The sequence below is a fragment of the Apium graveolens genome, chromosome 7 (genome assembly GCF_009905375.1).
Source record: "Apium graveolens cultivar Ventura chromosome 7, ASM990537v1, whole genome shotgun sequence".
NCBI classification, from domain to species: domain Eukaryota; kingdom Viridiplantae; phylum Streptophyta; class Magnoliopsida; order Apiales; family Apiaceae; genus Apium; species Apium graveolens.
In genome coordinates this window covers 165170779-165185490 of record NC_133653.1, presented here as the reverse complement: position 1 = coordinate 165185490, position 14712 = coordinate 165170779, and the positions used below count along the sequence as shown (strand labels likewise).

The 14712-nt window shown below is 31.6% G+C and overlaps 2 long non-coding RNA genes across 2 annotated transcripts; one reads left to right on the top strand and one right to left on the bottom strand.

Annotated features, from left to right (window-relative positions):
- Positions 1 to 7905: 7905 nt before the first annotated feature.
- LOC141675144 (uncharacterized) lies at positions 7906 to 10846 on the top strand. Its single transcript, XR_012555913.1, has 2 exons — positions 7906 to 8062; positions 10537 to 10846. It is a non-coding gene; the product is annotated as an uncharacterized LOC141675144 (long non-coding RNA).
- A 531-nt stretch (positions 10847 to 11377) lies between these two features.
- On the bottom strand, positions 11378 to 14446 carry LOC141670570 (uncharacterized). The gene is made up of 4 exons (XR_012554631.1): positions 14149 to 14446; positions 13604 to 13848; positions 12367 to 13508; positions 11378 to 11739 (listed from the first exon to the last, which is right to left on the bottom strand). It is a non-coding gene; the product is annotated as an uncharacterized LOC141670570 (long non-coding RNA).
- Between the last annotated feature and the right edge of the window lie 266 nt (positions 14447 to 14712).

The following is a 14712-nucleotide window of genomic DNA, read 5'->3' as shown; positions in this document are numbered from 1 at the left end:
AAAGTCCAAAATTTTTGGGGTTATTACAGACTCTCTGCTTGAAAAGTACCCTTAAAATCTAAACTGTTGAATAGTTGTTGAAAAGTACCCTTAATATTTTAAAAATATTAAAAATTGTTAAATTAGATTTCGCTTAAATTAAGGTTTATGATCTAGGGTTTAGGCTCCTAAAATCTAAATTGTTGCATCTTTCTTTCATTTTTTATAAATATTTATAAAACGTAAATGAGGAACTTTTGAATCCTAAAATATTTAAAAACCGTTGAACTAGGGTCACGCTTAGAATTAAAAAAATTAATTTAAAATTTTAATATTTCCAAAACCTAAAAAATATGTGTCAAAATATAAAAAAATAAAATCTATTGAAATCATAATTTTAATTTATTTTTTAATATTAAAAATATAACATCAAGTGTTCTTTACTTTGCAAAATGGGACATCAAGTTGTGTATTTAATTAAATCCATGCACAATTTTGTATAACCTCTGAAAATAATTTTTCTTATTTTGATAAAGTAAACAAAGCATTCAAGTTACAAATGTGCTAGTTAAACAGGCAACAAACTGCGCTGCGAGACCTCGTTGAAATCTAAAATATTAAAAATTATTTTATTAGATTCTCGCTTAAATTAAGGTTTATGATATAGGGTTTAGACCCCCAAAATCTTAATCGCTGTGTCTTTTGTTCATTTTCTATATATAAATACTCCATTTCCAAAACCACTGACCAAACCACTGACTAGTTAACCTCCTGGAAGATCAATAAAAGTATGTTTTCCTGTATTTCAGATCTATACCAAAACATCATTCGGTCTAAGAATTATTCTAACTTCTTTCTTAGCCGAAGCCCATTTCTCCAAAGAAAATCGTACAACACATCTCTGACCATGTCATGACGATACTTAAAACCTAACTACTTTTGACAGTGAACAACATGCTCTCTAAATAACATAGAGTACAATGTGCACCCTAAAAAAAAAGGGGATCATAAGTATGTAGCAAAAAGTCAAATAATACTCAGTCGATGTCATATATTGTCCCATTTCCTGTCATTCCAGTCCCTCTCTAGGAGTAGCCAGCAGAAAATTTTGAGCATCTTTGGCCCTAAGCACTTAAATATTACTGCTTAAATATTGCTACTTTTTCTATGAAAAATTGAACACGGTATATAGATTTCTACGAACACTGTTAAAGTAACAACTGTCAAATAGTGAATTGTTTTTGGAGGGACATATCTTTAGTACTTAATTTGTCAAATTCACATCTGTGAGTTTAAGTTGTAAATACTCTAGTGCTGATCCAAAGTATTTCCCAATGGGAACCCCATCACATTACCAGAGTATATAATTCTGTATATTAATGAATTGTATCTAGTAAGCAAAAAATGCATATAAAATAGCATCACATACAGCATACGCACCCAACCCACCTACACGAATAAGTAAGGTAGATAACCTCAACCGAAGAGCACCAAAACTAGGTCCTTCGGATTTAACAATATTATCTAGAGCTTTCCTCAAAGCAGCATCAAACTGAGCAAAAGCCTCAAAAAAATATGGTGGATAAGTGCATGAATCATAGTAGAGTTTACTTAACCCCATAAAAGCTCTAAGGAACACCAACTAACATTGAGGTTCATTAAGTTGCTCTAATGCACCCATATTTATACAGACTTGGAAACCTTTTTATTAACAAAATTCTGTATAAACCCAACATCATTGCTTACAACTCCACTAAGAAGTTTGACACATGGATCAATAACAAGCCAAAAAACTTCCGTCTTCCTAATGTTCAGCTCCAAGAAAATTGAGGCCATTCTGATTGAATAACATACAAAGCCCTGGGGACCTCAACTGAATCCCCAATCACATTGGCGTCATCCAAATAACAAGTCTGAATAGATAGATTACAGTTATCACATATCCTAAGAATTAATGGATTTAATGTAAGAGCAAAGAGGAGAGGACCCAATGGGTCTCCTTGTTGTATTCCGCAAGCCGACAAAATAAAACTAGTTCCCAAAAAACTTAGATGGTTGCTCATAAAGAAATTCTACCCAAGGAGAGATCGACGAACATCTGAGTCTAACCTCCGATAACATCTCCCCAATCAATCATGTTAAATGTATTTTTAAAATCCACTAAAAACATTTAAACACATCATTTACCACATTAAAACTATCACGATTTTTACTAATCAAATCCTTGTAAAAGAAAATATGAGTGTCAGAATTAAGGTGGTACTTACGAAAATGAGTAATAAAATAAGCGTGTGTGAGTGATCTTCCCTCGACACTACCATCCGAACAGTTGTTAAATCTCTTAAAATAATTATGAATATATATCTTGTCAACCGTAAAAAACATCATATGAAGTGGCGCTCTCCCACTTTATAAAACGTTGGATTATTTTGTGTTTTAGAGTGCTATATGTGATCATATTTTCATATCGTGTCATTTGGGCATTTTCCCTCTCAAATTATGTCACATGGGGTCTTTTCTTTATATAATGAAGGCCACTATAAGTCTATAAAAACTGTGTTTCTTGTTAATAAATCAGAATGAATTAGGTGCAAATTTTTTTTTAAATCAAATATAAGTTAATTTATGAAACTTAAGAAATATTTTACAATGGAAGTCATGAGAATGCCAATGTACAATATAAGCATATGTGTTAGGTATGAAATGCACAAAAGGGGGGGGGATGTGTGTTTCTTGAATTTTCTTTTTAAAACTTTGTAAATTGCTTTCAAGAAAATCAAGTTTGATGTTTATGGTTTGGAACTCAACATGATATATAAATTTTGCAATGATAATTAATTGACTGTAGAAAACAAAGAAAAACAGTTATCAAAACTTACTTGATCTTTATATAAAAATCAAATTAGTTGTCCTACAAAGATGTGTTCTTGAATACTTTAGAACACATCTACTTCTTGAGAGAGTACAAGAAATTCTAGATTTATTTTGTTACATCTGAACTAAGGACCCGTGACATGTTTTATAGATCATCATGTACAGTTTACAGAGATTGCTCTAAAATAGACTAACACATTTTCTAAAGTCCTTTTGTCTATTTCTATTTTAAGTGCAACAAATCTGTATATAATCTTCTAGGTCTGTAACCCTTCTTTGTCCAGTTCATCTTAACCCTTGATCTTGCACTCCTCAAGTTGCATTTATAGACATTCCATTTTGATTATAAAATGGTTTGTTGACAAATAATCTTGAATCTTCAGAATTGATGCTTTTTGTAATTTTTGAAGCTGTTATTGGGATCTTCATATAGTATAGAGATGTCCATATCGAGATGTAGAATGGCTTGTCGATATATCCACTTTTCTACATATGTAAATGGATTGAAAATATCTACATTTCTCTACATGTAGTTTGACTTGTCGATATCTCCTCTTCTCTATAGGTATTTTGACTTGTCGATATCTCCACTTCTTTACCTGTACTTTGAATTGTCGATATCTCCAATTCTCTACATGTAGTTTGATTTATCGATATCTCCACTTCTCTACATGCTAAACTGACTTATCGATATGTCCATTTCATTATAGGCTGAATTGACTTCTCTACAAGTAAAATGACTTCTTTACATGTGAAGTGACTTCTATACAAGTGAGGTGACTTCTCTACAGGACAAATTTGACTTATCGATATACTTCTTGATATGAATTGATCTACGACTTCTTAAAATTTGACTTAGAACATATTTCAATCCACATCTTTATTCTTCACCAATAAGTTTATCTTCATTATGAGGCATGATAAGGCTTGATCTTCTTTCAGAGATTTATTCATAACTTTTTGGCTGTTTACTGAAAAATACTTCAGTCTAGTCTATACAAGCATTTTTACAGACTCAAGAAATATCATTACATATTACATAAGATTAAAGTCAACTAACTCTTAGGATTGTCAATGTGACTTAGTCTTGTTATGTAAATACATTTTTTGCACAACAATCTCCCTTAATTTGTAAGAAGATCACTTTCACAAATTCATGTCTGATAACAAGACTAATCACAAGCTAAATATTGAAAATCAAGCAGACTTACAAAGGTACAGAATTTTATACATAAATGTCACTTAACAGTTAGAATGAGATTTGAGTTTACAGAATTAGCTAAAATATTTATAACCAGGCTGAGACCTGATCAAGTCCTTGAGTCTTATAAGACATTCTTGTTTTTAATGGTAGGGATTCGATCATTAAAATGCAATGGAAAATACAAAAAATTTTGAATCCCTACCGCATGTTCTATGTATAATGAACGGATAATTATGGAGAATAGATGTTCACCTTGATAAAGTTTTTCTTCTAACTGTAATGGGCATTCTAATCTTGATGAACCGACACAGTAGCCCTCCTTTCGAAGATCTGCTCTCCAAAGGTATCCACATGAATGTCTAGTCGTCCAATGATCACCAGAGCCGATACTAGCCGATTTGGTTGCCTCCTTCTCTCTCTCTCTAGCTTCTCTAAGATGTAGAGCTGCTAGGGTTTTTCTCTAAAAACGTGATCAACTTCTAAACCCTAAAAATATACATCTTAATGTATATAGAGGAAGAAAGGAGATTCGGGCCTAACCCTAATCATAATGGGCTTCTAAAAGGACCCATTCTGATTTTGGGATTAAATTATTATTAAATTTGAATTCTAATATATATATACAATTATTCAAGTCTCACCTAATTAATTTAATATTTAAATTCGAATTAACAAAAATAAAATATTTAAATTTATAATTTAAGTAACACTCCGTTATAAACGTTCTTTGTGTGTGACCCATTAGGTTATTATTACGTTGACAATAACTTTATTTTCTAATAATAAAATTATAAGCAATGAGAGGTATCTAGTAATACGTCATTGCTCCCCAAGTACTAATAATTGGTGATTCAATTAAACCTTTCGTGAATAATGTACAATGTAATATAATCCCTTTTACCTTATATTATAGATCAAACTCGAGGCATGCATTGTGTCATCCTCTGTTAACGTTTAATCCTTCTTTCCTTGATCAATGAGTAAATTATTAAACAAATCAGTATTTGAGCACGACCATGCATTTTATAGTATTACTCAATCAAGAGGCCAATAATATCACTTCTTTAATATATGAGGGCTAAATCCCATCTAGATCATTCATATTTCTCTTACGATTCATAATATACCCAATGTGTACTTTTATTATTACCTGGTTAAGGATAACTTTCAATAGTATCAAAGTATATTAATTCTCGTAAATAAATATAATGATTTCAGGTCGAAGGACCAATACATCATTATCACTGTGAGATTAACTTATGATACTTTAAACATGTAGTATCTTACAACGTGTCAATCCAGCACCATGTATTTAATACACGTGCCTGTGTTTTGACTTTTAGTATCACCATACCTATGATCAATGAGATGTGATCATCAATCAACAAACACACTAGTCTCAACATATTTATTATCGTCCCTTAATAATAATACTTGACTAGGGACCTTTAGGAATATCAATACTATTTTCATAATCTCATTTCTAAGTCACGTACCTAGAGATATAGATTTACATATCTTATTGAAGGACATTTATTAATCTAACATTTTATCACAGAAAATAAAGATATAATAAATTACTAAAGAATAATCCATGGAATCATAATTAATAATCCAAATGTTTTATAATTTAAATATAATGGTGTTTTTAGGGAACAAACACTGACACTTAAATGATCTCAGTACCTCTAAGTGCTTCCACAAGATTTAGCCATTCAATTGCTGAGTAATTGTCAAGATACTTAACTCTGGACCTTGAGAATCTGTGAGTCTTGATATGGAGAAATACACCATCTTCAGAAACTCTGCTCAATCATCTAGCTTTTTAGCTCATTTAACCTTTTCCAAAATATCTCCAACTCCCTAGCCTTTCTAATAACATTCTCTTCTCTTTGAGCCTTCTCCCTTGTTCTTCTTTCTTCTCTGTCTCTTAGCCTTGTAGCCATCTCTACCTTTCTCAACTTTATGTGTGAGTCATTCTTATTCATCAGACTAATCATTCTTTCAAGTTCCACTATGGAATAATTTTTAATTATTTCTTTGTTGAGCAAGTTGAACGAGTCATCTTTAAAGTAGATTTTTACCTCACCCAAATTATTCATAGAGACTTTGTTTATGAATTCAGCTTGTTGGTCATTGTTATCATCTTCTGAGATTTCTTCTGAGATTGACAGAAAGTCACCATGATTAAAACAATTCTATAATGCTCCCATTTCAACCTTGCTCTTTTTCAATTTTCTTCCAATGGGCTTGAAGTGTGTTTTGACTGGTGTCTTGAATATTTGAGGTTTGGCTACTTTCTTCAAGGAAGTTTGATTGGCTAGGACATGTATTTTTATTAGAAAGTTGGCTGTGAGTTTGTAGAGGTGTTCAGGCTTGGTGGTTTGAATGGTTTGATTTTTTGATTGGTTAGTGTTTTGGATTGAGGTTTATAAAGTTGTAGATGCTTGGCTTACTGGTATTTGTTTTGTGTCTCTCCCATCTTGGTCCTTATCCCTCCCTTTCTTCTCATCCTTGCTACCCTTTGCATCCTTATGAATCATACTGCTTTTGCTAGATTGATTTGGATTTGAGCCAAAAGATTTGTGTTCATCTTTCTTTTGCTCATCATCATCCTTGTCATCATCTTTATCATTGATAGCAGTCGTTGGTAGCATGATTTCAACATTTTGAATATATCTCCCCAAAATTGTGATCATCTCCAAATCATCACCAGGCTTAATCTTTTTCACCTTCAGTGTTGTATCAATCACCATCAACAGCTTCTTGTTCTTCATGGCACAATGCTTAGCAATTAGAAAATATCTGCATTTCTTAGTAGTTGGGCATATGTAAGCTATAATATCTCGTATTTTCAGGAATTATTATTATTATTATTATTATTATTATTATTACTTGAATAATTTTATGTGATTGTTTCGATTTGGAAGGAATAAAATTATGGATATTTATTTCTATTTCATGAGTTTGTGTCTTTAAATGCTTAAGGTAGTAACTGATAGTTTGTATCAATTTCGGCCGGTTTTATGAAACTATTAAATTACTTTAATTATTTTTATTTTTTTAAAAGATTATTAAAAGGCGATCATTTCATTGTCATCGGTGATTAAAGTTGTTTTGTAATTTTTAGAATTGAGTGGATATTTTATCCGCGTCAAAAATATATTTGTTTTTATTTGGGTTCTCCGTGATGGCGGGTGTGCAGTGAAAATATTCAAAAACAGTATTTTGTGACTATTTTGTCACGTGTTAAATGAATTACTATGTGTTTAATATTATTTAAAATATTTCTTGCCGTGATATAATATGTAGTAGTCATTATTTGTGGTCCCGCAAGGACCAGAATATTTTCCGAATAATTGTTACGTGTTTAAAATGCATTTTTATAAGATTATACGCAATTTAGACGCCTGTCAAAGTGCGTTTATTACGTGGTATATTTTTTGAATCGTTCTGTGCGCATTTGCATACGTTATATGTGTATTTGGGGTTTACTGTTAATTTAGAAAATATTTTGGTTTCTTAAAAATGATCAGACCGGGACTCGACCGGGACGTCAAAGCCCACAAAATTCGTACTTTTATTTTTATAAAATCAAAAATCTTTTGAATATTCTATGTCTTCGCATTTTTGGAATATTCATAATTTTTGTGGAATTTCGGTAGATATTTTATATTTATTTAAAAATAATATTTTAAAAGTCAATCTCTGTAAATTATTATTTCGGGCTAGCCATTTTAAATTACGAGATCAAAACATCGATTTGTGATTTATCGGGTAATATTTTCGTAAATATAAATAGCCTAAAAGTATTTTAAATTTTTAGAAAAATCATAAAATCATTTAGATTAGTCTCAATTTTTCAGATAAGGTTCCTAGTTCAATCCGTTCATCACTTTCTTTGATCAGATATCTGGAGACTTAATTAACCGCTATTGGCGTTCTAGTATACAATCTAAAGCTTATTTCAAGCTCTACAATTTCATACCACTGTCGTTAAATAAGGTTGAACATCCTCTAAATTCAGGTTTTTCATCATGTTCTTCGATTTGCTGCTTTTGGATTCCTTGTTTGTTTGATTATTTTGATGCTAGATAATGGTTCCCAGATTGTTTAGAGTCGAATCATGTAATTAATTGTATTGATTGAGTATTAGAACTGTTAAGTCGAGATATTAGTTTTTATCATTCTTAATTTTCATTGTTTCCAGATTCTAGAGGTTGTGCTTGTTGATATCAATGTTGTGAACATATTATACGTGTTTGTAGCTTCGATTTGAGTCATAAATCGCTAAGCTTGGTTGTGAATTGACGAATTTGAGTATTTGCCAGAGTTATTACTGAATTTTAATCGGTTTTAATTAAAATCAATGAACCATCGATTAATTGTACATGTTATGGTTAGGAGGATGTTAGTGGAATAATTGTAAGTGTTTTTGGCTGAAAAACCTGTCGAAACGGGACTATTTTGATCACATGGGAGCCTTTTCGGATTTCCCTGGTCCGCGAGAATTTGGGTAAAGTTCTGGCGGCCTTCATACCCAATTATGTTTTTCGTGACACGACTTTCAACTCGGTTGTTGACCCGCTTTTGAACTTCCAATCCTAAAAATCTGTTTGTGCATATTTTATTTTGAAGATAATTCAAAAAATATTTTTATTTTCAAAAATTGATTTATAATTCAAAATTAATTTGGTTAATTATTTTTAAATAATTAATTGAATTATTTTAATTATAGAAAATTAATTAATTTATTATTTCCAGAAATCCAAATTTGATTTAATTATTATAATTTGTTTTAGTTAATTATTTATTGATTTAATTAGCTGATTTATTCATTTAATCAATTAATTTTATCTATAAATACTTAAATGAAATTTATTTATTTATAATTAAGCCAAATATTATTTTAAAATTTTGTTTGTGCTTTTAAATAATATATAAAGGTATTGAATAATCAATTAATATTATTATTAATTGAATTATTCTTATTTTATTCATAATAAATAGAATATATGTCCGTTTATTACGAAACGAACGCGTCTAGACTCAGAAAAAATTCCACTTTCATGAAATATACTTTTGAGAAATAAAACCTTTTTTTATCGAAAGCTCGCTCATCATGTAACCGTTTATGAGTCGCATATTGACTGAAAAGTCATATTTCGACTCGATTTCAGTTTTAAACATACCGAGTCGAATCTTTTGACGACCGAGTTATGTGATACGTGAATTATGTATTTATTTGCTATGTGAATTATGTGCGTACGTGGGTCAAGATTCTTGTGTTTGATTGTTGTAATTTTGTGTGGGTTATCGTCTGGGTAGACTAGGACTGAGCAAAACCGAACCAAAACCGAAAAATCAAACCGAACCGTGCTAATTCGGTTCAGTCCTAATTTTTTCAGAAATTCGGTCTATTCGGTCCGGACCGGATAGACCGAAATAAAATTCGGGACCGAATTGACCGAAATAAAATTCGGTTCGGTTCTTTTAACAAATATTTCGGTCCGGACCGAATAGACCAAGTAGACCAAATCATTAATACTATAATTTCATATTATATACATTTTACATATATCTTAAAAATTCTAACCATAATTTTTAATTTGTAATTGTATTTATAGACTACTAGAACTCTACATATCACATTACTTTAATTATCTTTTAAAATTTATAATTTGTGATTTAATTTTTAATGCAATTTTATTTTTGATTTTTTTGGGTATGTTCGGTACAAAACAGTATTTCGGTTCAGTCCGTCCATAATATAATTTCGGTCCGGTTCGGTCCAAGAAAAACTGACTATTCGATTTTTCGGTCTATTCAGTTTGGTCCGATTGTTGGACCGAACCGACCGAATGCTCAGCCCTAGGGTAGACGATAGAGTTTTGAAGCGTAGTTCATCGGATAATTATCATTTAAGCGATTAAAGTGACATCTTTTAATTATATATATGGACAATCAGAACCATACATTGGATAAAGAGTGAAATGGAATGGTATTTCATATCAGGCTTGCACCAACCGTATGAGCGTCAAACTAGAGAATTAATGAAATAAAAGATGGTGATGTCATGGGAATTCAGAATAAAAGATTGTGTTAGTGCGAGTGTGCTTAACTGCTAAAACTCAAAGGCAAGTTTTCCTACACTATTCTAATTTCAGAAAAGATCAATATTTTATATAAAAAAATGATTAATTCTGATTATACAAATACCCTGATTCTATTATAAATTAAGAATAGATAAATGTTTACGTACCAGAAAATTTAGATTATTTTATAAAGATTTTGTGAAACATTGTATGCATATAATCATTAGATTTTTGAAATCATGCTATTTTAGCAATTGTTCTGCTAGAATATAATTCATTTTCAGATAGATAGTTAATAACTATTCTATACAAATATACTCTATACAGTAGATTTTGATTACATATTTAGCGAATAACTAATCATTCTAATTATCTCGCCATCAGTTGATGCAATTACTCAGGACCATGTTACATGGGGAGTTATTTGAATAAGGATGTCGATTGATGCGGCTCCTTAAATAAAAATATTTTGATTGGATGAATTCGTAAGAAGCCGTGATGGAGGTCCAATGAAGGTCCATGTATTATATGTAATATTTATAATATAACTTATGCTACAGGCATATATATTACCTTTTTATTTGAGTACTCCTTATTTTTGGACGTGTTTCTACGAATCATGATTCAGTGCTATCACATGAACTGATCAGCTGTGGTAGTACATCCGTCAGTTAAGAATTCTAATCTTATGATAGCTTTTATTCTCGTGTAGATATTGTGGTTGATTATTATGATGCCCTCCAAATGCGGGTCATATCACTACGCCATAAGTGGGCTATTATAATGCCTAAATGGTTTTATAATAGGCCCTAAAAGCGTTATAATAGGTCTATTGTAACACCAGGGGGCGTTACATATACGAGCATTACAATAGACACCCTAATATAACACTTCATTGATCTATTGTAACAGAGAAAAAAACGTTACAATAGGCAACTAATTTAACACTAAAAGGCCCAAATATAACGCAAAATGAGTGATACAATAGCTTGATCATGATTGAATAAGTGGGACCCACTGGTAGGGTCCATATACCTATTATAACAGGCTGTTTTATCTATTGTAACACGATTTTTTTTATAATTAAGCAACACTAGCATATGTAATGTAACACTATATAATCATATATTACACTATATAATCATATATTACACTAGAATAGGGGCAAATGTAACCGTTAATTTTAAAAATTTGAAATCTATCCTTAATTTAAAGAACATACCCATTAGCAAAAAACATCAAAGTTGTCATACATACCATACTACTACATTACATCCAAACTTGGCCAACATCAACTACTCACACCCCCATCACATATCACAACTACGATAAAAGTACTAGATTATCAAAGACTAGATTACAACAAAAGTACGTAGACAACAATAAACTCTGAGCAGATACAAATGTAAAATAATATAAAATAGAATATCTAAGAAGTTTACCGCCTTGACACAAGTGTCATTGTAGATCTTGATCACTTGAATTACACAAAGTATAGTTTGTTCACGTCGTGTGCGCTTCAACTCCTATTCTTTGAACTCTTGAAAATTCACTCTGCAATCTCTACAAAATTCCTTCTTGTTAAACCTGTCATATAAGACCAAGAAAATATCTAGACTTTAATTCCTAAAATTGTGAAAATACTGCTACATGGACATGCCAGATGTAATACTGCCTTGAATACAAATACCTCTTCCTCAGCTTTCTTTTATCATAACACTTGAAATAAAAAAATTTCACAAGAAGATAAAATGCATATAATATTCACAAAGAAGCCATAACACTCCTAGGACCCTGTATATACAGTTGACTGCACAAGACGGTTACAGAACATGTTAAATTAGCAAAACATTCTTTGTCTTAAAGTTGAATCATAAGATGTAACTAACCCCGGGATTTACTTTCTAAGAAGTAAAAGTATTTTCTTAGATTTCCAGTATTAGGTCCTCCTACCAGTACAAATTGATAATTACTACAGAGTTTCTTACATTTTCTTGGATTTACATGTACTAAAAATGACAAGGATATCATACAGTTCAAATAATTTAAACTCGTATATGGCAGATTGTTTATGGTACATAGCTGCAGATGATATGTTCTTACATGCTTTACTTAAATTTAATAAGTAACTGAACAAACTTGAACCAAGCATAATATATCTGCTCAATGACATCTTTCACAGACATAAGTTTCAGAAGAGAGATTTAAAAGTACCAGCATATATTGTGTTGACCCTAATTTTACATTTTCTTCCTGCTTCAAAAGCAAGCACTTGAACATTAGCTTTAAGTTAACCTCCAGAAGGTTAAAACAATAATCCTAACATCAAGACATGGATAATATTAGGCAGAGGAACAGTTGTATATATAGTTCAGAATTTCAGATACCAATGAACTTTACCTGATTTCTCAGTGCAGAATTTCGTCTTACTAAATTCTCAGTTTAAGAAAAAGGAGAAAAACAAAAAATGAACACTAGATTTACTACTCCTTAACTATACCTCAAGCTAGTTTATTTTTCCTATCAGATTAGTGTAGCAGTTAAAAGGGAGATAATATGATTCCTCTGCATATGAAGATCCTAAACCATTATAAAAGTATCTCCGAGAAATATTAAAATCAACAATATTTAAAAGAAAAATGCAGGCTCATAGTACGCATCATAGAGCAGTACAAATTGATAAATACTACAGAGTTTCATACAATTTCTTATATTTACTAGTTTGAACGAAGTAAGAACATATATGTATAGAAAGCTTGGATCAGACTACAGAATAGAGGTAATACCCGGATTCATTATCGGAATAAAATTCTTTAAAAAGGAAATGTAGGAATAACTCGAAGCAGATATTGCTGCAAGATACCCTTTCCTCAAGTTTTAAAGAAATATAAAGTTGCTGGCTAAGGGAAAGTAAAAAAAGCACATATATTCAGTGAAATATATTCATTCCAGTGAAAACAGTTGACAGATTTAAGAGTAAAACTAAAACAAATATATGGCTCTCAATTTGTAGTTTTAGTAAATACTAATCACAAAATTAGCAAATTTAAGTTGCACTCTATTTATTTTTAGGTGTTGAAAGTAGTAAATATATGCATGTAGCCACTGCTTCAAAAGATAAGACCATAAGGCTGTGGAAGGTAAATTTATTTTCATATCCCTAAAGCAGGGCTACATTCTACAGACTGAGACTGCAATAATAGTGACATTTTTATCAGTAGTTTGATGCAGAAGATACTCTGGATCATCCCGTGAATATTAGATCATTGACAGCATCGTCGTGTAGAACTGGTACCGCTTCCTCTTTCTTAGACTCCCTCAGAAGGGATTCCAGGTATTCCTTCTGGACTTTAGCGCTGTAATCAGATATTTTTATTAGATACAAGCCAGGTGCTCCCTAACAAGTGACAAGTGAGAATTCTATAAAGCTTAATAAATAACAAATATGTACCACTTTTCGACAACACGAAAATGCAGAAAGGAAGCAACGGCCAGAAGGCATAAGACTGCTCGTATTCAATCTTGGAATCTCAGAGGTTGAGCAATGGCATTGATATGGCCCATTTTCTGCTAAACCGCAGAAAACTCCCCCTGAATCTCGGCAGTGGTGAAATCAGAAGCCATGGCCTTCATTCCCTGGGAAATCCATTTCACAACACGCTTCCCCAAATCTCTTCTCCCTAAAGGATCACCATTCTGATACATCACCCGCACATCAAACACCTTATTAGATTTTGGTTTTGGAAACCTGAACTGAACTCCACTTACCTATACTTAGATTCTTGTATGCTGTTATTTTAGTAACAATGGTATTATCCGCGGGGGCACTACTGCAACTACTACTAGTACTACAACTAATGAGCATATTAATACTAGTAAGTGGTTGGAATCTACATCTAAAATTTGCGGGATGTAATGCAAAACGAAACCTCCAGTTAATGGTATCAAAACCCAAAATTGAACATAACAAAACTCCAAATAGATGTACATACTTACCAATTTACTCGAATCCCAATTTTGAAGCCCGAGTCACTTGCAAAATCAATTAAAAATTGGTATTTGCCTTCAAATCTCCACTGGGAAGCCCTAAAAATTCCGCATAACCATAAAAATTGAAAAGTAAGGACCAACCATTTAAATTAGAGCCATATAATTATTTATTCAAATATCAAATCGCAAATTTGCTCATCAATTCATCCAGAATCGAGAGAGATGGTGTTTTGAGAGAGAGAGAGAGTTTTGAGAGAGGGAGAAAGAGAGGGAGAAAGAGAGAGAGTTGTTGTCCAAGTGAATAAGTCCGGGACATTTTCGTTAAGGGGGAAAAATACCGCCCATTTTTCACCTAGTAAAACGTGTATGGTTGTACTCCCTCTGTCCCTCCCATTTGTTTACACTTTCCTTTTTGGGATGTCCCTTCCAATTGTTTACATTTCAAAATTTTCCAAAAATAGTAAAGTTTTTATAATTTTTAAATTAACTACATCCACTACTTTCCTCCACTATACCCACTTTATACATATAATATTAATCGGTCCCACTACTTTACTCACTTTTTCAACT